At 27.6% G+C, this 24,275-nt stretch overlaps 2 pseudogenes across 3 annotated transcripts; both read left to right on the top strand.

Moving 5' to 3' along the window:
• Nucleotides 1-2,104: 2,104 nt before the first annotated feature.
• LOC114176334 (spermidine hydroxycinnamoyl transferase pseudogene) lies at nucleotides 2,105-23,673 on the top strand (annotated as a pseudogene). Of its 3 annotated transcripts, none has more exons than XR_014993428.1 (4): nucleotides 2,105-2,476; nucleotides 3,331-3,471; nucleotides 4,086-4,192; nucleotides 21,895-23,673. The product of XR_014993428.1 is annotated as a spermidine hydroxycinnamoyl transferase pseudogene, transcript variant X3 (transcript). The 3 variants fall into 3 exon arrangements; XR_003602990.2 differs by having other exon boundaries at nucleotides 3,331-3,805; XR_014993427.1 differs by having other exon boundaries at nucleotides 3,331-4,192.
• On the top strand, nucleotides 6,324-8,309 carry LOC114178886 (spermidine hydroxycinnamoyl transferase pseudogene; annotated as a pseudogene).
• Nucleotides 23,674-24,275: the final 602 nt, after the last annotated feature.

The following is a 24,275-nucleotide window of genomic DNA, read 5'->3' as shown; positions in this document are numbered from 1 at the left end:
GAGAAAATATGAAAAAATGAGGATAGAAATAATGAGTTTATGTCTAACTTTTTTTAGCAACAAAAGAAAATAAATAAGCATGAGAGAAGAATACAACATATGAAAAACTAAAAAGATAATGAGAGAGAAAATAAAAAACGTCTTAATAATTTTGTTTCTTTATATATTTATATTATATTTTATTATTTATTATTGTACTTTATAAAACAAATAAAAAATACTTAATTTAATTTTTATTATTTTTGAATATAATATTATTTAATTTAAAAAATACAAATAATTTAAAAAGATTTAAAAATTTATATAATTTTAAAAAAAATTAATATAAAATAATGAAAAACAAAATTGGGGGAGGGGGGGGGGGGGGTCGTGGCCTGGCCTGCTCCTTCCATCCTTGGCCGCTATTCAATACTAATTTATATATACTTTTGTTATATTAGTGACAATAATTAAATATATAAAATTTGAACATCCCCTTCAAAAATTTTGATCAAGATCCATCACTGTCTATTAATCTCTCACCGCGTAGAAGTTGAGATCTAAGACATTTTAATATTCATTTCTTCTCGTTCCAAAATGAACATTACCTCAAATGCATGGTAATTAATCATAAGGATAACACTTGACAAACTTGAGATAAGAAACAAATATGTGAAATATTAACTTTCAACTTAATCTATTATTGTGTTTTCAAACAACTATATTGATATTTTAAATATTCATATTTATCTATTCAAAATGATATTAAAGTTATATTTGTAAACTATAATACACGTTTAATACGTTATTATTAAATGACACATAAAAAAGTAAATAAAGAAATATACTATAATGAATAGATATACCAAATCACATTAAGAAGTTCACATAATTTTAACCAAAATATCATTATAATTTCAAAACTACTATTAATTTCAACATACAACATAATCATGATTTTAAAAATTGATATACTTCTAAAACACTTAATACATAATCATCCCAAAATATTAATATATTATGATATTATTATCACTAGGATAAAAATAAAAATAAAAATTTATTAAAAAAATGAAATATATAAACTAATTAGAAATTTATAAATATATGATATAACTATTCTCTTTAAATACTTCAAAAACAATATTTAAAATTCTTTAATCAAAATTTTATTTATTTTTTAAATACAAGACAAAAAATTAAATATTATTTTTTAACTTTTAATCACAACAAATATTCATTTATGTAAACTACGTTTTTATACTCATAACCATACAGAAATTTAATTTTTATTATGTATTTTAATGTACAAAAATCTCTATATATATATATTATAATAATGTTACTATTTAATATATTTTACATTACTCAAATTTTCATTTCAATATATTATATTAAATATGTTTTTGTCTTCTACTCTAAGTGAAAGTTCGAATTAGTCTTTCTTTAAAACTTTGACCCAATTTAGTCCATAAATGTTAGAGATGCGTGAATTTAGTTCATTAAATGAACTTTTATTAAGTTAATTTGATTTTTCAAACACATCTTATAATAACATTTTAGTTGTTTATTCTGTTTAACACATTACACTTTATTATTAGCCAAAAAATGCGATTGAATTTCAAATAAACTTAATAAAATATTATTAAAAAGACTAAACAAACGTTTAGTAGCTACAATAACATTTACTTAGCTACATTTATTAAAAATGTTACTATAGGTATAATATAGGTACATTTTCTTAAAATTGTTACTACAAAAAATATTAATATTAATATTGTGACATTTTTAGAAATGTCACTTAATTACACTTTTTCTATTTTTAGTAACATTTTTATTATCATAACTATTAATAATGTTACTGTACATCAATTTTCTAAATTATAATAATGTTTTTTAAATAAATATTATTATAAGTTATATTTTAAATAAAAGTTATTATAAATTATTAATTTATATTAATAATTATATAATAACATTTTTAAATAAACACTACAAAGAATTAAATTTTACTAGCGAATTCTGTGTTAGATTTTTTTTTTTCGTTTTGTCAAATTCTGTGTAACCGTTAAAAATATTTTAATTGTATAATTGATTTTAATCTAAGAAAAAATTAATTTAGATTACCATCTTCTCTCCCTTTCGTTTTATCTCCCATGCTTTGAAGCTATTCTACACCAGGATGAAATCTTCTTGTTCTAGGGTTCGACACAGAACTTCGTGTGAATATGGGCGTCAGTGTTCTCACTGGTTCCGGTATTGTTGCCTAGCGTCACGCTCCATCAACCCTCCACTATGCCCGACACCAACGTTACGGTCACCAACGATTCTCAATGGGTTCGTCATCTCGCTCTCTGGACAACAAGGGCAGATCGTCGGAGGAATGGTAGCTAGCGGGTTGATTGCTGCGAGAACGATGTTCGTGATCGTTGCATCGTTCAACAACCCAAACCTCTGTGTGCGAGAACAATTTAAGCAATTTCTAGCTGCATACGAGGTTTGTGGAGGCAAATAAATGATTTGTATGGGTGATTTTATTCCTGATCCCAATTTCAATCTCCCACATACAATTATTCCCTTCTCCAATATCAATCTCGCACACACACAACCATTGCGTCCTAGACATTAGGCAAAGTCATTTCTCCTAACTTGAAATTTCAATCTCACGCACAACCCTTCCATCTGCTCTATCTAGTGGTAAGGGATCGAAATCCTCCTCTGTTTTGTGCGTGCTCTTTGAAATGGGGATTTTAGAAATATAATTATTTTTGTGTAGAGTGAATGGTGCATGACTGATTCATTTCTCTATTTAGGGATAGTTATGCTCGAATATTTGTAAATCAAAATTAGAAAGTAATGTGCATTACTTCTGGAAAAAATACGGTTGTAGTTTTTATTATTTAAATTTTAGCTGCAGATCTTTTCAAGTTGGGATGGAAAAGATTTTAATCCCATGGATCATTTTTGTTAACTGTAAATGTACATAGCTTCCAATGCTTGAAGTCAATATGGTATTTTTGTGTTCAAGAATGGCCATCGATATGATCTTGTTTAGTTATTCAACTTTTGTTTTTAGCACATCCATTGATTGGAATTTTAATGTGACGCAAAGGTATTGAGGCAATGATATAATTTGCTTGCATTCAAGGGATTGAGTTATGATGTTCAGATTCATTGTTTTTGAAATCTAATTACGCTAGTAGCGTTATATGGTAGGACTTTTATTAGTTTTACTATTTGACCTATAATATCAATCTAAACAGGAGTGTGAGTTAACATTTTGCACTCATTGTATGATGATTTCAATCTTTTTAAGTATTTTGCACTCATTGTATTGATGTTCTGCTGCAGGATTCACGTGTGTTGTATGCAAGGATATAGTTGAGTTTAATGAGAGTTGCTATTGATAGGGTGTTTATTGGTAGGAAAACTTTTGGATGTGATTTGTAAGGATCGTGATCAAGGTAGCATGTCCGGTACTTCCATGTTGCGGTATGTGCTACTATTTTTTATGTCTTGTTTGAGAGGTTTCAACAAAAACAAGGAAGCCAAAATCTTAAGGGTGTGCTACATTTGTTTACTTTTGTTTTGATTTAGTATAACTATTTGAGGCTTACTAATTCCTCTTTATAAGTGTTATAATTTATATAAGCAATTATCATTTGATATTTTCACATTTTGTCATGTGTTTCGGGCTGCATCATAGGTTGTTAAGAAAAATGAATTACCTTAATACAACCAGATCCTCTTTAAATGAAAAACAGGTTAAGAGGGAGCTTGCTATTGTGTTCTTGCGGGAGGCACTCATGAAAGGCAAATGGTTATGGTAATTTATAAGCTAATTTGAGGTTATACTGCCTAGCACATTTTGTAGTATGCCATACTGGCACAAACAATTCATTTTGTATCACTGAATTTGTCTACTTATATACCCACCTAGTTTCTTTTACATAACGATGTACTTATCAATTCAATTGCTAAATGAACTGAAATTATGCATTGCTATTCTAAATAGTTGAAGTTGGATTTGCATTGTTGTCTTATTTTTTATTTGAAATGGAGTAATGGGATGATGTAAGCTTTGTTTCTTTTTTATTATTCAATAGGTCCTAGATGTGTTCTTTCTTGTGCCAAAGGTGGAAGGCCTTTGCCTAAACAAGGCTTCACTTGTTGCGTTGCCATAGGAGATTAAGGACTTGTTTGTTCTTTCCAGGTTATCCTCCCCTCTCTTTTAGATATGATAGTCCTTCAGCATATTTTAAAATTTTGGATTTTTTCCTTGAAATGCTAATACTTCCAAGTGATCAATATATTTGTTTGTGTGAACGTGTATCTAGCTTCATGTGTGTATATATTCATTTATCTTGTTATCTGGTCCAGCAGGTATTATGGTGGAATTTAACCCTTTTCTGCTAAATTTTCTTTTTTAATTTCAGTTTGGTTTGACTAACGCTATTTATTTATAAATTTTGAAGAATCTTACCCGCAGGCCCTTGATGGCGATGGGGCTGTGGATTTTGTCCTGCTCAATCACGTGTGAACTTTTCTGTTATTTTTAGTAACATTTTTAACATGCACCCTTTTTTATTAAGAAAAAGTTACTAAAACTTTCTAGTAACATTTTTATAATGTCACTTTTCTATAAAAAAAATGTTATTATAAACTTTTAGTAACATTTCAAAAATGTTACACTTTTATTAAAAAAATGTTACTTAAAATCTTTAGTAACATTTATGTAAATGTCTCTGTTAATAAGTATAAATGTTACAAAAAATAAAAAAAATCAATAGTAACATGGGGAATATGTAACATGTGATAAAATGTTACTAAATTCTATTAATAACATTTTTCATAATTTAGTAACATTTTTTTAGTGTTACTGTATATTATATATCTAGTAGTGAAATGTCATGCATTTTTATAGATAAAGAACTAAATTGGTCCAAAATTTCAAGGAGAAACTAATTTTAATTTTAACCGAAAGTTAAGGAATAAAACCATATTTAACCATATATATATATATATATATATATATATATATATATATATATATATATATATATATATCTTAAAATTATTTATACAAGTTACTACATTATTTTCTTAAAAGAGATAAAAAAACATTTAAAAAAGAAGTGTGTGTTTGGTTGTGTATCAAATTGATGTAGAATTGATTTTTTAACGCAGAATTAGTACGTGTTTGGTTTCCATAATCAATTAAAGGGTAAAAAAATTCACGTTGAATCCCATAATCAATTAAAGAGTAAAAAATTCACGTTGAATGAGAAACAATTAATTCTTCTGAGTGGAGAATTAATTTTGTTGAATTCAATTCTCAACACACCCGAAGAAGAAAGCCATGCATACGCACGAGTCTCACGTGATGGTTGAAACTGAAACACCTCTGAAGCATATTTACAGAATTTTTGTGTCATCAAGCAGAGCTGACACTTTTAATTATGATTTTAATTTTTTCTATCTAAAAATATTAAGTTGATTTTCTAATATTTTTTAATTTAATTTTTACTTTTAAAAAATTAATGTAATTTAAATTTTTTATCAATTTTTTTTATTAAATTTAAAATTATTAATAAGATAATTAAAATCCTTAATTACCAACTATAATAACATACTAATTGTAAGAAAATATTTCATTTATTATAATTAACGATTAGGATATCAAAAATATAACTTCAAAATAGATTTTGATTCATATAAGGAATATTATATTTGCATTGGCGATTCTTACACAAATTCCATTACTTCTGTACGCACGAGGTAAAACACACTTTGATGTAAAAAATTGTAAAGTATGTAAACGGTGATTAGGTAGTTTTTTTTGCTTACCTCTTTATTAGAAATCTGAATAAGGTGGAAATATCTTTCTGGTTGATCTGTTTTGTGTTTGGTTTTCCACGTTTTATTTCATGTGACAGGTGCTTGTAAGGTCCATAACTAATAAATCCGAATAAGATGAAAATATATTTTTGGTTGATTTGTTTTGTGTTTGGTTTTCCACGTTTGATTTCACGTGCTTGTAAGTTCCTATCGTGCTCTGATGAGGATAAGGTCCAAATAGTACCCTGATGAGGATGAGGTCCATATTGACCCTGATGAGGATAAGGTTCATATCGTGCTCTTACATATTTGAAATTATTATCTTCAAGTTACATTATTTTGTCACTCAAGAAACTGTAGTAATTATAAATTATATAATTTTATATTTGAAAATGATTTTTTGATTATTAAATTTTAACAATTTTTTTCTACAATTTTATGTGGTATCTTTTAAATGATTCACTAATTTTTTATTTTTTTATTTTCAATATTTCAAAATTATTTAAAAGATTTTAGAAGATTGTATTATATGAAAAAGTTTTTAAAATTTAGTAGTTAAAATATATATATTTTTTTACATTACCTTCTCAAGTTTGGTTTCGGTGTGTAATCAAATTTCTATAAATCGGCACGGTGTATGTGACACCATCGTGCATCAAATCCCAGTCAAGCCCCATCTTCTCTTCTTCTCTTTTCCGCTCTATGTGGATGCACTGATATATCAACGTGCACTGTCAGAAATTCATTTCAACCTATGACTGTAAACCACGTCAAAACAACATTCAATCGTTGATTCATTCTCAAAAACCTTCTATCTTGTTATCTTGTCCGTGAGAAGCCAAAAATGTCGGTAACCGTGAAAGCAAGCTGCACTGTGAGGCCAATGGAGGCAACATGGTGCGGACGCATAGCTTTATCTGAATTGGATCAAACAGGCACTGTAGGTCACCAGGCCTTAGTCTACTTCTACAGTCTTCCACAAAACTGCCTCTCTCAATACAACACCATTGCTTCCACCTTGAAGGACTCATTGAGCAGAGCCCTGGTGCCGTTTTATCCAATTGCCGGTCGTTTGTATTGGATAAACAATGGACGTTTAGAACTTGATTGCAATGCCACCGGCGTTCAATTCATTGAAGCAGAGTCCTCATCAACTGTACAACATCTCTCTCATTTTTCATCTTCTTCGGAATACCACTACCTTGTCCCCACTGTGGACTACTACTCCCTCCCAATTCACGAGTTGCCGTTGTTTGCGGTTCAGCTGACCAAGTTCAAGTGCGGTGGAATTTGTGTTGGCATAACATTTTCGCACGCAATTATGGATGGATCAAGTGCATTCCACTTCATACGTCAGTGGGCAAAGTTTGCACGGGGCGGGCCTCTGCATACGGTGCCATTCCTTGATCGGAAAATTTTACGTGCTGGAGAGCCTCCTTTGGTGCCACTAACAAAATGTCACGTTCTTGCGAAACTCAATGATCCTCCCTTGTTGCTGGGCCGAACTGATGACAGGGAGGAAAAGGAGAAGAAAACCACAATAACTTTCCTTAAAATAAGCAAAACTCAAATTGAAACATTGCAAAAGAGAGCAAATGAGAGTTCTCCTAAGCCTATAAATGATGGTGGTTATTCCCGTTATGAGAGTGTGACTGGTCACATATGGAGATGTGCAAGCAAGGCAAGGAAGCACAAAGAAAACCAACCAACTGAGCTTACTGTTACTGTTGACTTGAGGGGTCGCATGAAACCTCCATTGCCAAATGGGTACTTCGGGAATGCCATTTGGGATAGTGTTGCATGTTGTCTTGCGGGTGATTTGGTGTCAGAGCCTTTGGGGTATACGGCGAGCAGAATAAGGGAGGCAATTGAGAGGGTGAGCGATGAGTACGTGAGGTCTGGGATTGAGTTCTTGAAGAATCAGAAGAATTTAAGAAGGTTTCATCAAGATCTTCACGAAGAAGGGAGAGAGAAGGAGCCTTTCCCTGGGAACCCTAATTTATCTGTGGTGAGTTGGTTTAGGTTACCTATCAATGGCATTAATTTTGGGTGGGGGAAGGAGGTTCGTATGAGTCCAGCAACACATGGCTTCGATGGCGATTTCGTGCTTCTTCCTGATCCTGATGAGAATGGATCTGTGCTGGTTTATATACGTCTACAATTGCTGCATATTGACGCTTTTAAAAAGCATTTTTACCAGGACATTCAAGGTTATAAATCCAATTTATAACAAAGCAAGCGGAAATAATGAATCTACTTTCTGGTATGTATCAAGTAATCAAGAGAAAATATTTTTAGAAAAAACATTTTAATTAGTGTTGATGGTACTAAAAATTATTTCTTTCAAATATTTGATGGTCTTATATTTACATAATTAGTGAGATTTGTTGTTTTTGAGTTTGTGGAGAGATTTATTATTTGTTGGACTTATTATATCACCGATATTATGTTTCTTGTTATTTATAAAATAAAATCTCTCTCAAGTTTACTTCTCTGGTTAGATTTCTCTTTTAAATCATATTTTTAAAAATATTTATTTTGTTAATAAATTTTATAAATTCTCAAATTTTATATTAATTATATTTTTCGTTTTAGAAAAAAAAATAATATTCAACTTAAAGAAAATATAATGATTATATAAAATTAAACTCTTTAAATTAATTAATAATATTTTTTTCGTTTAACAAATATCAAAACACAAAACACTAGTTAGTGTTTCGTAGGTTCATTATTAAAATTGATAATAAATTAACTCATTAATTTATTAATCAAGGTTGACGTTTATGATACTCCTAAGTGGCAAATATAATAATGCATCTCTTTCTTTATAACCACATAAAACTTTTTAATTTGGGAAAAATTTTGTAATTTGGGCTTGAGTTGGATTATAGGTGCGTTTTTCATCGTAATTCTATTTTGGGTTTTGTTTGTGTTTGGATTGGTGTGATGTTCTGCATGGTTTCTAACTTACCATACATGTACAATACACATAACACATCTCAATACAACGTAATACAAAGTGCTCCGTTAATGATTTAAACGACGTCACAAAAAAGAACCAAATAAATATCGAATTGTGAAAATGCGGATCATTTTAAAAATTTGGTGAAAATGAGGATCATTTTAAACATTCTGTCAAAATAGGACCATCAATAATAAACACTAAAAAATGAGAATGAAAAAGGTATTTAAACCATTTATATTTAAACAAATTTTAATCAATTATTAAAAGAGATGCTAGAATGAGTGTCAGCATTTTTCTTTCCAACAAAACAAAGAATGTAAGAAATAAAATTATTTCTATCAAAATCTCATTAATTATTTCCACCGACACGAGGGAATAACAAGAGTCCACAATATTAATTGTGGAAAGCACGTACAACTTCATTTCATCAGTTTTTTTCTTGATTTATATTTGAACAAATTTCAATCAATTATTAAAAGAGATGCCAGGAGTGTCGGCATTTGTCTTTCTAACAAAGAATGTAAGAAATAAAATTATTTCCATCAAAATCTAATTAATTAATAGTGGAAAGCACGTACTACTAATCCTTGTTCCAAAAAGAGGGACAAGACAAAGCATTTAAGAAGAGTACAAATGAAATTAAACTTTTGAAAGGGGCCTCAATGTGCATATAGATTGGATTCAAAGCCACCGCACATTAATTTTTGAATTCCATGCAACTTCAACTTTTAATTATTAACTAACTTTATCAAATAAACAAATATCGTCGGTGGACCCATTATTATAAATTTAAGAACGTGAAAATGAATTTATGTGAATTTAAGGAGATAAATATGTGTGTTTTTTTAGTAAATTTAAAAAATAAAGTAAGTTAATTTGAAGATAAATTTTATGAAAATTTTTGAATGATTTGAGTGATATGATAGATCAAATAAAATGTTTTAATAGACAAAATTTGAACATTATCAAAGTACTTTTATGATAAAAATAAAATAAAATAATTATGGGATAAGTTAAAATATTAAAATTTAACAATATTTTAATTATTATATGTATTTATATATTTTTTTATTATTATCAATTATATATATATATATATATATATATTATTAATCATTATATTTTAACCATATTTTAATTATCATACATAATTATATATATATATATATATATATATATATTAATTAATTATTATATACAAAATATTAATAATTTTTAGAAAAAAACATTTTAATTAGTGCTGATGGTACTAAAAATTATTTCTTTCAAATATTTGAAGGTCTTGTATTAACATCACTATCAAGTGAGATTTGTTGTTTGTTAGACTCATTATATCACCTATTGTCATCGTCATGTTCGTTGTTATATTTAAAATAATACCTACAGAAAACACAATTGTGCCTCTCACTAATTCTTCACTTGTGGTTCCCTTATGTCGTTCTCAACGATCTCATGGTCTTCCTACAACTTTACAAGATTATATTTGCAATCAGGTAGTGTCCCCTTGGTCCATTGTCATCCGCCTCATCTTTTCCAGATGAAGGTACATGATATCCTTTCTGCAATTTTATCTCTTATAATCGTTATACACCTCAATATCGGTTCTTTATTGCTACTATTACTAATGATATTGAACCTACATGTATGAACAAGTTGTTTCTCACAAAGACAATGCAATCTGAATTGGCTGCTTTGGAGGCCAATAATACTTGGTCTATTACAACTCTTTCTCTTGGAAGGAAGGTTATTTGTTGTCGTTGGGTGTATAAAATAAAACTACACAAATAATAAAAAAAAATATGAAAATACAAAACAATAATAAAAAAACTTATAATTAAAATATTAATGGGTAAAAAATTAATTTATAAAGTATATTTTATAACATGTATTTAAAAATCATATAAAGATAAAAACATATTTAATCTATTATATAATTATTGATGAAATATAGTAATTCGAAACGTGGTGTATAATTATATTTTTTATGTGAAAAAAAATGCTCATAAGTATAACTTTTATGAACATAATATTTTTCTATTTTATTATTATTTTTTTATAATTTTTGGGTATGTAATTTTCACATAATAAAAGTTATTAATTATTAAAATTAATTTTTTTTATATAATTTAGGAAATAAGAGAGTTTTTAATTTAGAAAATAAAAGAGTGTTTGTGGTACGTAAAGAAAATAATTATTGGAAAGAAAAAATAAAATAAAAAATAACAATAAGATTAATAAATTTTTATTTTATTTTTAAAAAATAAATAATATAAAAATAATCAAACAATTATAATTTTGTATATATGTCAATAAACAAATAATGTAATAATTTTGCTAATATCTTTATTATATATACAATAGATGTTGAATTTTGCCATAAATAGAAAAAACAAAACATTAAAAGCTAATATTAAGACGAATAACAACTCCCAAATATAAACTTTGAGGTGTGAACTTAGAAGACTGCCTGCAAAGAATATAAAGTAATGGAGCTACCATTTCAATTGTGTGGGAGAAATTTTAGGCATGTGCAATCAAACGTACCATGGTATTGGAACTTTGATTGTGTTCCTGCTAAACTCTGATTGTCATGTTATCTTTCATTTCTTAATTAATATTATTTTTAACTTTAAAAATAATAATTAAATAAAAAAAGGAAGCTTATAAAATTTTGTATCCTGATAACTAATTGAAAATCTTGGGATATCAAGTTTATTCTTTACCCTTAAATCAACTTACAATCGATTATAATCTTGAAAAACGTTATAAGGGAATTTGAAATTATGTAAGATATTAATCAACCTAAGGATTAGGTCTCTGAAAAAGAAAATTTCAATTTATTTGTAGTACTAATATTTTTTATTAAATTAATTATAACATTACGATTATAAAAAAAACTTAATTTTTTTTTTCTAGTACTAATATATCTCTATTAAATTAATTATAAAATTATGTGATAAAAATATCTATTTTTTTTGTTATTATTACATTTTTATTAAATTAATTATAAGTTTATGTTTAAAAATAAAATATAATTAAATTATTATTAGTGTATGCTAATTTCTATTGGTAATTAAGATGATATTTAATGAGTTAAAATATTCTTTTTAATTAATTATAATTTTGTTTATGAAAAAGAGAATGATTAGTTTTATTTATTCTATTATAATTAATTTTGATTATATTTTCTTCTTATATATATTGATTTTATTTTCTTTTTTTCTATTGATTTGTGACTTCTCATATATTGATTTCAGTTTTTTTCTATTTAGAAGTTCTTCTTTTTATGTTTTTGACATATTTCATTTTTGAATTTTATAGTATCTGTGTGTATCAATCTTTTTATTCCCATCTTCTTTAGTCTGGTTTTATTTAGGGTGCTAGTTGAAAAATACAATATTTATTAATTTTTTATTAATGATTAATTTCAAAATAAACATTGTAGGTTATGAAAAAGTTGAGACTTGAGTGAGAGAAAGAGACTTGAGACTTCAATATGCTATAAGTGTACGATTGAGTTTACTTTCTTGACAACCAGAACTATATTTTATTTTATTAACTCATACTTTTATATAATTATTTTCAGTAGTGTTTTATATATTATAATTTTTTTATATAAAAATATATAGATATTTTAGCTAGAAATTTGAATCAAACTATTCAAAAATCCAGAAAAAGGGAAAAATTCAAGTTTTAATTGTATAACAAAAATAAGCTATGAATAAATTTATAAAAACATGTAAGAAAAATGAATTAGAAAATACAAGTAAGTGTTTTTTGAATGAACAAGATAATAACAATATAACTGAAAACAACAATAAAGAAAGATAAGTAGTTAGTGATGAGGATAAATATGATTCTCAAATTCATGATAATGATTATATATATATATAAAGAATAAATGAATTAACCTTATTATCTATTAAAAAAGAAATATTAAATGAAATTAATTTCAATAATTTAATAAACAAGTTTACATAAAAAAACTCTAAAAATTAATTAGAAAAAAAGCTTCATTCTTAAATTTTCTTTCTTAAATTTTCTTTAAGTCCCTCAAACCCTTTTGTCGGCCCTTATCCACCTTAATTAAATATATGAGATTAAAATTTTTGTTGGAAATATGGATATAGATATCATAAAAAAAGGATGACATGGATTATTTTTCAAACATTTCACATTTTAACATATAAATTGTTTCGATCTACAATCTTATTATATATAATTAGAAAGGGTATGTATAATTTGGAGTGACCTAACTTCGAGTTAGAATAATTGCAGCCGCTGGTGTAGTCTCTGGATATTGGCTTTGACTTGTTCAAGGTGGTTAATCTTAATATTTTTGCTCAACACTCTGACGTTGGAAAGGTAAGGTATAGTTCTTGCACCGAGAATCCAATTTTTATTGTACTGTCGGTTTATTATAGTAGCACAGTAGGTTATTGGCGTCTATCCAAGCTCTATTTTCTAACCTAAGAATATTATTAAGATGTTTTTTGAAGGCTCTTGTGATATATTTTTTGTGTGTCCAATATCTAGAAAAGTCTCAGTTTTTGTACGTCAAAGTTATATTGTTGTCTTTGACCGTTTTTGGAGATGCATTGCATCTCTTTTTCATCTTTTTGTAAATGGATTAAAATATCCTTCAAATGTTCTATTATTAATTTAAATTAATTCTTTACCGATAAATAAATTTCAAACTCTCACTCTAACTATTTTTGTTTTTATTTAACATTATTTTAAACCAAGACAAAAATTAAATTAAATTTACATGGAATTATTTATTATTTAGATTGATGAAATGAACACGATAAAGTAATTTATTTTTGCATAACTATATAGTCATTTAGAAAACAGTAAACGTATCTATTCATAAGAATTAAAGTGTTAGTAGAACTATGCAAAAAATGTTTGTACAATTATGTTTTATTTCCAAACACGAAAAGTATCTTATCTTTGATTTCTTTTTTACCAAATGTAAACATATAATTTTGTCCAGATAATAATAAAGAAAATGATAAAATAGGGATTAGTTGAAAAATTAAAAAAAATACAAAATAAATAAAAAATATGTTTTTTAAATCACTTTTGACTTTTGGTACACTTTAATTCGATTTAGAATTCCTTTTTATATTCATAATTTTGTTCTTACAAAATATTATTAAAATTAAAAACCCTTTTCTATCCACAAATATTATTTATAAAGTTTTTTACCGACAAATGTTTTATCAAAAAATTACATTATCTTTGATTTTTTATTCCGAATGAAAATGCGTAAGAGCAAAGCCATTCTTGTTGGATTTATTTCTCAAGAATCCAAAATATTGTAAAACTATTTTCCAAATAATTTTTCCTTATAACTGCGTGGTTCCTAATATTTTCTATTGTGAATGAGAATATATATGACCGAGGTTAATACTTGTCCAGCCAACAAAATTAAAATGTGTATTTTGTTTCTTTTATACACTTTTATTTTTATTTTTTGGGGAAAATAAACATTTATAAAAATCACATCCATTTTGCGTATTTAATTAAAGGTACGCTATTAAGACAGACCTTTTAAGATGATAATACTTTCTCTACATATAACCGACTCATAAATCCAAAATATGATTTTTGCTGACCAACACTTGTTTTCTGAATTTTCTGTAACTTCCCAGAATAAACTATGATCGCGACTCCAAATTGTGTTTTTCAACTATTTATCCTTTTATTGCAATTCCATCATGATTTAGGTTACGAATCAACACGACACCTAGGTAAATAGACAATACAAGATTAATTAACTCTTATTTTGTGGTAAAATATATATTTTTTTTTAGCAATTCAGGGATCATGCCACAACACAACTAGGTAACATTTGATTAGTCTTCGAAATTTTTAATTTGAAAATTTTTCAATCTAGTTACGCCGTTAAATTTTTTTGCTATTTATATAACATGATAATTATCTTATATTATTGCACCATTTAAATATTGTCACACATCTATACCATTATAATGATGAGATCTTTCGCAAGGATATGATTATAGATGTCAATGGAGCGGGTAGGGTACGAGTAGTAGCTCTCTCGTACCTTATCCGCTGGATAAATATCCGTCTCGTACACGTACCCATATGGGTACGTGTACCCATATGGATATTCATCGAGTATCCGTTATATGAGTAATCGTCTATTTTTTTCATATTCGCGGGTATCCACGGGTACCCGCGAGTATTTAATAAATTATTTAAAAAAAATATTTAATCATAAATTCAAATAAAATAAAATAAAAAACATCAATGTCATCAATTTTAAATAAAGTTCAAATAAAATCAAGTTCATACAAGTCAAAATAATTATAAAAATAAATATAAAATGACGTTCTTTAATCAGTGCTTTGATCAACAAACTCATTTTCTCTGATTGATTTCTGAAAAATAAATAAAATAAACAAATAATAAACCTCAACTGTCAAGTGCCAAGTATTCTTATATTGATTCCATCATTTGACAACAAGCATACCATAAAATGTCATTGTCTATATAGGGGAGTTTGATGTATATGTCCAATTTCAAAGAAAGAAAAGTGAAGAATGTCAAGGGATATACTTGGAAGAACACAACGTACCAATACTTGAAGTTGGAAGAATGAAGACAGAAGACTAGATGTGCAGCTTAGAAAAAATTAGGTTAGAATGTTTTTTACTAATATATATATATATATATATATATATATATAAGGGTATTTTTGTGAATTAAAGTTTAGCGAGTACGTGTATCCACGGGTATGGATACTATGATACCCGTACCCGACCCGTTAACATGCAGGTATCAAAAATACTCGTACCCACGGGTAACAGATATCCATTTTTAATATTTGTTTCCTACCCATTGCGGGTTTTATCTCCGGATACTCGAGGGTACGAACTTTTTTGACATTCCTATATATGATGTTGTATTTAACTAAAATTATTCTTAGAGATAATAAAAATTATAAATTTATAAAAAATAAATTTTAAAAAATAAATTATAAAATTATAAAATTAGAAAATATAAATAAAATATATAACTTTACGATTTTAAAAATATATAATTTAACGATTTTATAATTTTATAATTTTATAGTTTAATAGTTTTTAATTTTTAAAATTTCGTAATTTATAATTATATCATTTTGTAATTTTATAATTTTTATTTATATAATTTTATAATTTTTATAAAATTATATTTTTGTAAAATTACATATTTTTGTAAAATTACATATTTTTATAAAATTATATATTTTTTATAAAATTATTAAATCATATTTTTATAATTTTAAAACTATAATTATAAAATATAAGTTATATTTTATATTTTTATGTAAAATATATAAAATTATAAAATAATATAAATTTAAATCATGAAATTACATAATTATAAAATAAAAACTATAAAATTATAAAATCATTGAATTATAAATTTTTAAAATTATACATTTTATAAATTTGAGGACTTAATCATGTTGGGTCTTCCTCGTTACGGAAAATGATATTTTAACTCACTTTGTTTGAGCCACTTTTAACCTACTACTTCAATCACCATTAAATCATTTATTTTGATTTTTTCTAGTGATGTGATGTTATGATTTAATGGTGATTAAAGTGATGGGTTAAAAGTAGGTAAAAAAATGGGTTAAAGTATCATTCTCCTCCTCGATATATATTGTTCAACTTTATCATTTTTACTTGACTCTTGAATGCTCAATGATCTTCTCCTCAAGTTTGAGTCCCTTGACGTTGACACTTTTTTCTTTAACTAGCTATAAAGTACCCATCTTTTATAAAATTTAATCCGATAAAAATAACAAATTGTTTCCAAAATATCCAAAAATTAAGTGGTAGTTAAAAAGGATAAAAATAAATTGTCTTAAACAAAATAATAATAAAATGGATTAAAACATATTTCTTTAATTTGTAGTAAAATAAGAATTTTGTATTTTAGATTAAAAATTAAAAAATTAATTATTAAATATTTTTCATTTTTTATTAATTAAATTCAAAAAAAAAATAAATAAATAAAGAACAGTTTTAAAAATTAGAGGAAGAAGCCTTGTAGGGGCCATTGTCCCCCAAAAGTTTTTAGATTTAAAAAAAAAATATTTTTAAACTATTTTTTTTAAAAAAAAAATAGATTAATTTTTATTTCTTTTATTAAATATAATATTTAAATGCTAATAAATAAAAATATAAAAAAATAAATATAATAAAGAATAATAACATTTATTGAGATATTTTTCTTGTTCTCTCCCATTTTCAGTTTGTCACATATTGTATTCATTTACTACTTTTGCATATCTTCCTTTGTATTAAGAAAGAAATAGAAAGTTAGACACAAATTCATTCTTCTCAGTCTCATTTCTCATTCGTTTTCTTCTAAGATAAAGAAGATAACTCTATCTTGTCTCTTAATAGGAAAATATAAGTTTGATATCTAGTTCTTTTTTTCATCTTATTTGTTTGTTGTATATTTAATTTTTTTATGAATATAGAAATAAAAGTTATGTACTATATGTTTTTTCATAATCATATTTTAATTTTGACATGATTATCATATTTTTTTTAGTAATTATGTCTCTCAATCTTTGATTAAATTTTGATAAATTATTTGTTAGTCTTAATTTTTTTTAAATAGGTACATTGATGAAGAATAAAACAATAGATTCATTTTTTTTGAAGTGATAAAAGAAAAGTTTACCGTGAAGACGAAAAGAATACAAATCTATTTCTTCACATATTTTCAAGCATAATACTAAGGATTGGATTGTTAAATTAGAGGAATTTAATTCTTTGTAACCTATGATAAGGAAACGTTTTCAAATATGAGAATATCTAATGAAAGAGATGGACTTAAAAGAACTTATTTAAAATTGTTTCATATCAAATACAATTTCAAAACTATCATTTTTCTAAGGAGAAACATAGAAGGAGATTTCAATACTAAATTATATATACTTTTGTTATATTAGTGACAATAAATAAATATATAAAATTTGAGCATATTATTTTGACCCCTTACAAAATTTTGATCAAGATCCATTACTATCTATTAATCCCTCATCACATAGAAGTTGAAATCTAAGACATTTTAATATTCATTCCTCCCCGTTCCAAAACGGACACGACACTACCTTGAATGCATGACAATTAACTATGAGGACAACACTCGACAAACTTGAGATGAGATAAGGAATAAATATGTGAAATATGAACTTTCAACTTAATCAATTATTGTTTTTTCAAACAACTATATCTATATTGATCATTTTAAATATTCATATTTATCTATTCAAAATGATATTAAAGTTATATTTGTAAACTATAATACACGCTTAATACGCTATTATTAAATTACACATAAAAAAGTAAATAAAGAAATATACTATAATGAATAGATATACCAAATCACATTAAGAAGTTTACATAATTTTAAACAAAATATCATTATAATTTCAAAACTTCTATTAATTCAACATACAACATAATCATGATTTTAAAAATTGATATACATCTAAAACACTTAATATATAATCATCCAAAAATATTAATATATTATGATATTATTATCACTAAAAAAATAAAAATAAATATTTATTAAAAAAATGAAATATAGAAACTAATTAGAAATTTATAAATATATGATATATCTATTCTCTTTAAATAATTCAAAAACAATATTTAAAATTCTTTAATCAAAATTTTATTTATTTTTTAAATACAAGACAAAAACTAAAATATTATTTAACTTTTAATCACAACAAATATTCATTTATGTAAACACTACGTTTTTGTACTCATAACCATACAGAAATTTAATTTTTATTATGTATTTTAATGTACAAAAATCTATATTTTTTTATAATAATATTACTATTTAATATCTTTTACATTACTCAACTTTTCATTTCAATATATTATATTAAATATGTTTTTAGTCTTTTACTTTAAGTGGAAGTTCGAATTAGTCTCTCTTTGAAACTTTGACTTAATTTAGTCCATAAAATGTAGGGATGCGTGAATTTAGTCCATTAAATCAAATTTTGTTAAGTTTATTTGATGTTTGAAACACATTTTATAATAACATTTTAGTTGTTTACTATGTTTAACACATTTACGCTTCGTTATTAGTTGAAGAATGCAATGAATGTGAAATAAACTAAATAAAATATCATTATAAAGACTAAATCTCATGCATTGTTAGAGATAAGAAACTAAATTGGTCCAAAGTTTTAAGGAAAAACTAATTTTAATTTTAACCGAAAGTTAAAGAAATGAAACCATATTTAACCATATATATATATATATATATATATATATCTTAAAATTATTTATACAAGTTATTACATTATTTTCTTAAAAGAGATACAGAAAAATAAAAACATTTAAAAAAGAAGTGTGTGTTTGGTTTTGCGTCAAATTGACGTAGAATTGATTTTCTAACGCAAAATTAGTATATTTGGTTTCCAAAATCGATTAAAGGGTAAAAAATTCACGTTAAATAAGAAACAATTAATTATTACTTCTGTATTGGAGAATTAATTCGGTTAAAATCAATTTTTAATATTGAATCAAACACACCTGAAAAAGAAAGTCATGGATAAGCACGAGTCTCATGTGGTAGTTGAAACTGAAACACCTCTAAAGCATATTTACAGAACTTTTGTGACATCAAGTAGAGCAGACACTTTTAATTATGATTTTAATTTTTTCTATCTAAAAATATTAAGTTGATTTCCTAATATTTTTTAATTTAATTTTTACTTTTAAAAAATTAATGTAATTTAAATTTTTTTATCAAATTTTTTTATTAAATTTAAAATGATTAATAAGATAATTTGTTTTATCTGTGTAATTAACGTACTTCTAATAATAATTAAATCTTACTGTGTTATAATAAACTGACTACGTACGCAGCACAATATAAAACGGGAGTAAGAAAAATAAGGACGTGATTGTGACCGTAGCTGTAGTCTTATGAAAATAGGCCTAATGTCATTCATACTTTAATGTCTTATTTAGGCTCAAGTTTTGGAGATTTATGCATAATGGGTAATAAAGTGGTATCTCATAAAAAACGACTCAAATCTTAATCATTATAAACTGTAATGATTAATTATTTTATAATTAAAATCCTTAATTACCAACTATAATAACATCTAGTTGTAAGAAATATTTCATTTATTATAATTAACGATTAGGATACCAAAAATATAACTTCAAAATAGATTTCGATTCATATAAGGAATATTATGTTTGCATTGGCGATTCTTACACAATTTCCATTACTTCTATACGCACAAGGTAAAACACAATTTGATGTAAAAAATTGTAAAGTATGTAAACGGTGATTAGGTAGTTTTTGCTTACCTCTTTATTAGAAATCTGAATAAGGTGGAAATATCTTTCTGGTTGATTTGTTTTGTGTTTGGTTTTCCACGTGTTATTTTATGTGACAGGTGCTTGTAAGGTCCATAACTAATAAATCCGAATAAGATGAAAATATCTTTTTGTTTGATTTGTTTTGTGTTTGGTTTTCCACGTTTGATTTCACGCGCTTGTAAGTCCCTATCGTGCTCTGATGAGGATAAGGTCCATATTGTACCCCGATGAGGATGAGGTCCATATTGTACCCTGATGAGGATAAGGTTCTTATCGTGACCTTAAAATTGTGAGTGGGTAATCGAATTTTTGGACCGAGAGAGGTTGGATTTGATTGAGCTCAATCTTTGTTCTAGGCTAGTTTGACTCAACTTTTGATCCATATGATCTTATTCGATCTTTGGTGTGAGTTAGCTTAGTCCGGCTCGACCTTCGACTCGGGTCGATTCGACTCGATCTTTGGTTTGGGCTGCCAGACTCGATATTTGATCCAAGTGGACTTGACTCGAATTTCGTCGCGGGTCGACTTAGATCGACTTTCGATGCAGGTCGACTCGAATCAACCTTTAGCGTGGATCGACTCGACTTGATCTTCTACGTAGGTTGGTCTAGTTAGACCTTTGGCTCAGGTCGGGCTAGCTTGACCTTCACCATAGGCCACGTGAGCTCAACCTTTGACTAGGGGTGACTCGACTTGACTGTAATTTAAAGCATGAAGTATGTGAATATGCATGTATTATGAGATTTTATGAACTGTAATTGATGAGCTTGGTATGAATTGAATCATGAATCATGGCTGGTTGGTTGAGTATTGACATGCGATATGGATGTTATGAGATAACATGTGGAATATGGTGTGAGAACATGTATGTGGCATGAGATAGACATAATTCCATGAAATCTTGGTGAGACTTCATAGTGGTGTTGTAGTGTATATAATTAGAAAAGGATTCAAATAAGGATTGCATCTCGAAACTTTAAAGAATCAGTTAGTCTCACGTAAAGCAGACTGATTCAAGTGGTGAGAGTAGCGAGAGACCTTAGTCTTTGGAAGGATAATGACCTTAGATGATTGAAGGCTAACCTTGTGTGTGGTAGGGTGAAACCCATTGGCAATGGCTCTGCAGAGCAGTAGAGGTCACCACAAGTGCAAACATCCAGTGAATCAGATCTTATTATATGTATCCGGATAATTGAGTCATAGTGTCTGTTTGTTTGTTATCACATGCTTGTATGCCTACTATTTTGCATGTTTATGATCGATTTTAAGTATCTGCTTGCTATAACATGTTCAAATTACTTTACTCTAGCTTACCTTTTTGCTTGTGTTTGTCTTGTGTGTGATTTTTCTTTTTGAGATGATCGTTAATTTATTAGTGTGAGCAGATGTGGAAACCCCAAGTGATTGTCAAGGGGTTTTGTTGTTTTGTAATCTCTTGCTCTATGAGCAAGCTTTTTGGACATCTGTTGAACTTTTATATTCTGTTCATGACGTTTTACTGTGCCTTAGTCTTTCCTTTCAAGTATATTTATGGATAACTGTAATGGTTGATATATATATATACTCCATGTCGTATGCTCTTTAAATATTATAAATTATACGATGTTTTATTAGATTTATCGATGTCAAAATGATTCGAATTATAACACTATATAAAAATATTTGCAACATAATATCTTAAATTGGGATGACTAAAACCACATCAAAATACTTAGGGCTATGTGGATGCACTGATATATCAACACGCACTGTCAGAAATTCATTTCAACCTATGACTGTAAACCACATCAAATCAACATATTCAATCGTTGATTCACTCTCAAAAACCTTCTATCTTGTTATCTTGTCCGAGAGAAGCCAAAAATGTCGGTAACCGTGAAAGCAAGCTGCACTGTGAGGCCAATGGAGGCAACATGGTGCGGACGCTTAGCTTTATCTGAATTGGATCAAACAGGCAATATAGGCCAAGTGTCCTTCGTCTACTTCTACCATCTTCCACAAAACTGCCTCTCTCAATACAACACCATTGCTTCCACCTTGAAGGACTCATTGAGCAGAGTCCTGGTGCCGTTTTATCCACTTGCCGGTCGTTTGCATTGGACAAACAATGGACGTTTAGAACTTGATTGCAATGACACCGGCGTTCCATTCATTGAAGCAGAGTCCTCATCAACTGTACAACATCTCTCTCATTTTTCATCTTCTTCGGAATACCACTACCTTGTCCCCATTGTGGACTACTACTCCCTCCCAATTCACGAGTTGCCGTTGCTTGTGGTTCAGCTGACCAAGTTCAAGTGCGGTGGCATTTGTGTTGGCATAACAGTTTCGCACGCAGTTGTGGATGGATCAAGTACATTCCACTTCATACGTGAGTGGGCAAGGTTTGCACGGGGCGAGTCTCTGCATACGGTGCCATTCCTTGACCGGAAAGTTTTACGTGCTGGAGAGCCTCCTTTGGTGCCACTAACAAAATGTCACGTTCTTGAGAAACTCAATGATCCTCCCTTGTTGCTGGGCCGAACTGATAACAGGGAGGAAAAGGAGAAGAAAACCACAATGGCTTTCCTTAAAATAAGCAAAACTCAAATTGAAACATTGCAAAAGAGAGCAAATGAGAGTTCGCCTAAGCCTATAAATGATGGTGGTTATTCCCGTTATGAGAGTGTGACTGGCCACATATGGAGATGTGCAAGCAAGGCAAGGAAGCACAAAGAAAACCAACCAACTGAGCTTAATGTTACCGTTGACTCGAGGGGTCGCATGAAACCTCCTTTGCCAAAAGCGTACTTCGGAAATGCCATTTTGGATAGTGTTACATGTTGTCTTGCGGGTGATTTGGTGTCAGAGCCTTTAGGGTATACGGCGAGTAGAATAAGGGAGGCGATTGAGAGGGTTAGCGATGAGTATGTGAGGTCGGAGATTGAGTTCTTGAAGAATCAGAAGAATTTGAGAAGGTTTCATCGAGATTTTCATGAAGAAGGAAGAGAGAGGGAGCCTTTCTATGGGAATCCCAATTTGTCTGTGGTGAGTTGGTTGAGGTTGCCTATCTATGGCATTGATTTTGGGTGGGGGAAGGAGGTTCGTATGAGTTCAGCAACACATGACTTCGATGGCGATTTCGTGCTTCTTCCTGATCCTGATGAGGATGGATCTGTGCTGGTTTGTATGGGTCTGCAAGTGCTGCATATTGACGCTTTTAAAAAGCATTTTTACCAGGACATTCAAGGTTATAAATCCAATTTATAACAAAGCAAGCGAAAATAATGAATCTATTTTTGGTATGTATCAATTAATTAAGAGAACATATTTTTAGAAAAAAATTTAAATCAGTGGTGATGGTTTGAAGGTCTTCTATCTACGTAGCTATCAAGTGAGATTTATTGTTTTTGGGTATATGTGAAAGATTTATTGCTTGTTTGGTAGACTTATTATATCACTACCATGTTCATTGTTATATTTAAAATAATATCCCTCTCAAGTTTATTTCTCTAGTCAGATTTAAAAAAATTATTTTGTTATTAAATTTTATAAATTCTCAAAATTTATATTAATTATATTTTTTGTTTTAGAAAAAAATAATAATATTCCCGTTAAAGAAAATATATTAATTATATAATATTAAACTCTTAAATTTAATTAATAACATTTTTCATCTAAAAAAATCTAAACACTAGGTAGTATTCCGTAGTTCTTGATAATAAATTAATTCCAACTTTTGAGACGGATCGGTCCGGATTCACGACCTACCGTACCGAAACTTCTTTTATATATATATATATATATATATATATATATATATATATATATATATATATATATATATATATATATATATATATATATATATATTTGATTAAATTAATGGGACAGGAAATTAGATAAATTAATTATCTTGTTTTAAACATTGAATGATTTTAAACCTCTCATGACAAAGTATTTAGTTAAGAGATGACAATGATTTTTAAACAGTATAAATGAGAGATTTTTTATTCTCTTTATTTGGGAAATTTGTAATTCTGGGTCAAAAATTTTGACCGCATATTTGTAAAAAGGGGTCGGTTGAAAGTTTAATTGTAAAAGTGGGTCGTGTCGT

The sequence above is a fragment of the Vigna unguiculata genome, chromosome 3 (assembly GCF_037176805.1).
Source record: "Vigna unguiculata cultivar grain cowpea cultivar isolate G323 ecotype 2 chromosome 3, ASM3717680v1, whole genome shotgun sequence".
Classification (NCBI taxonomy): Eukaryota; Viridiplantae; Streptophyta; class Magnoliopsida; order Fabales; family Fabaceae; genus Vigna; species Vigna unguiculata.
This window is presented reverse-complemented; position numbering and strand designations above follow the sequence as displayed.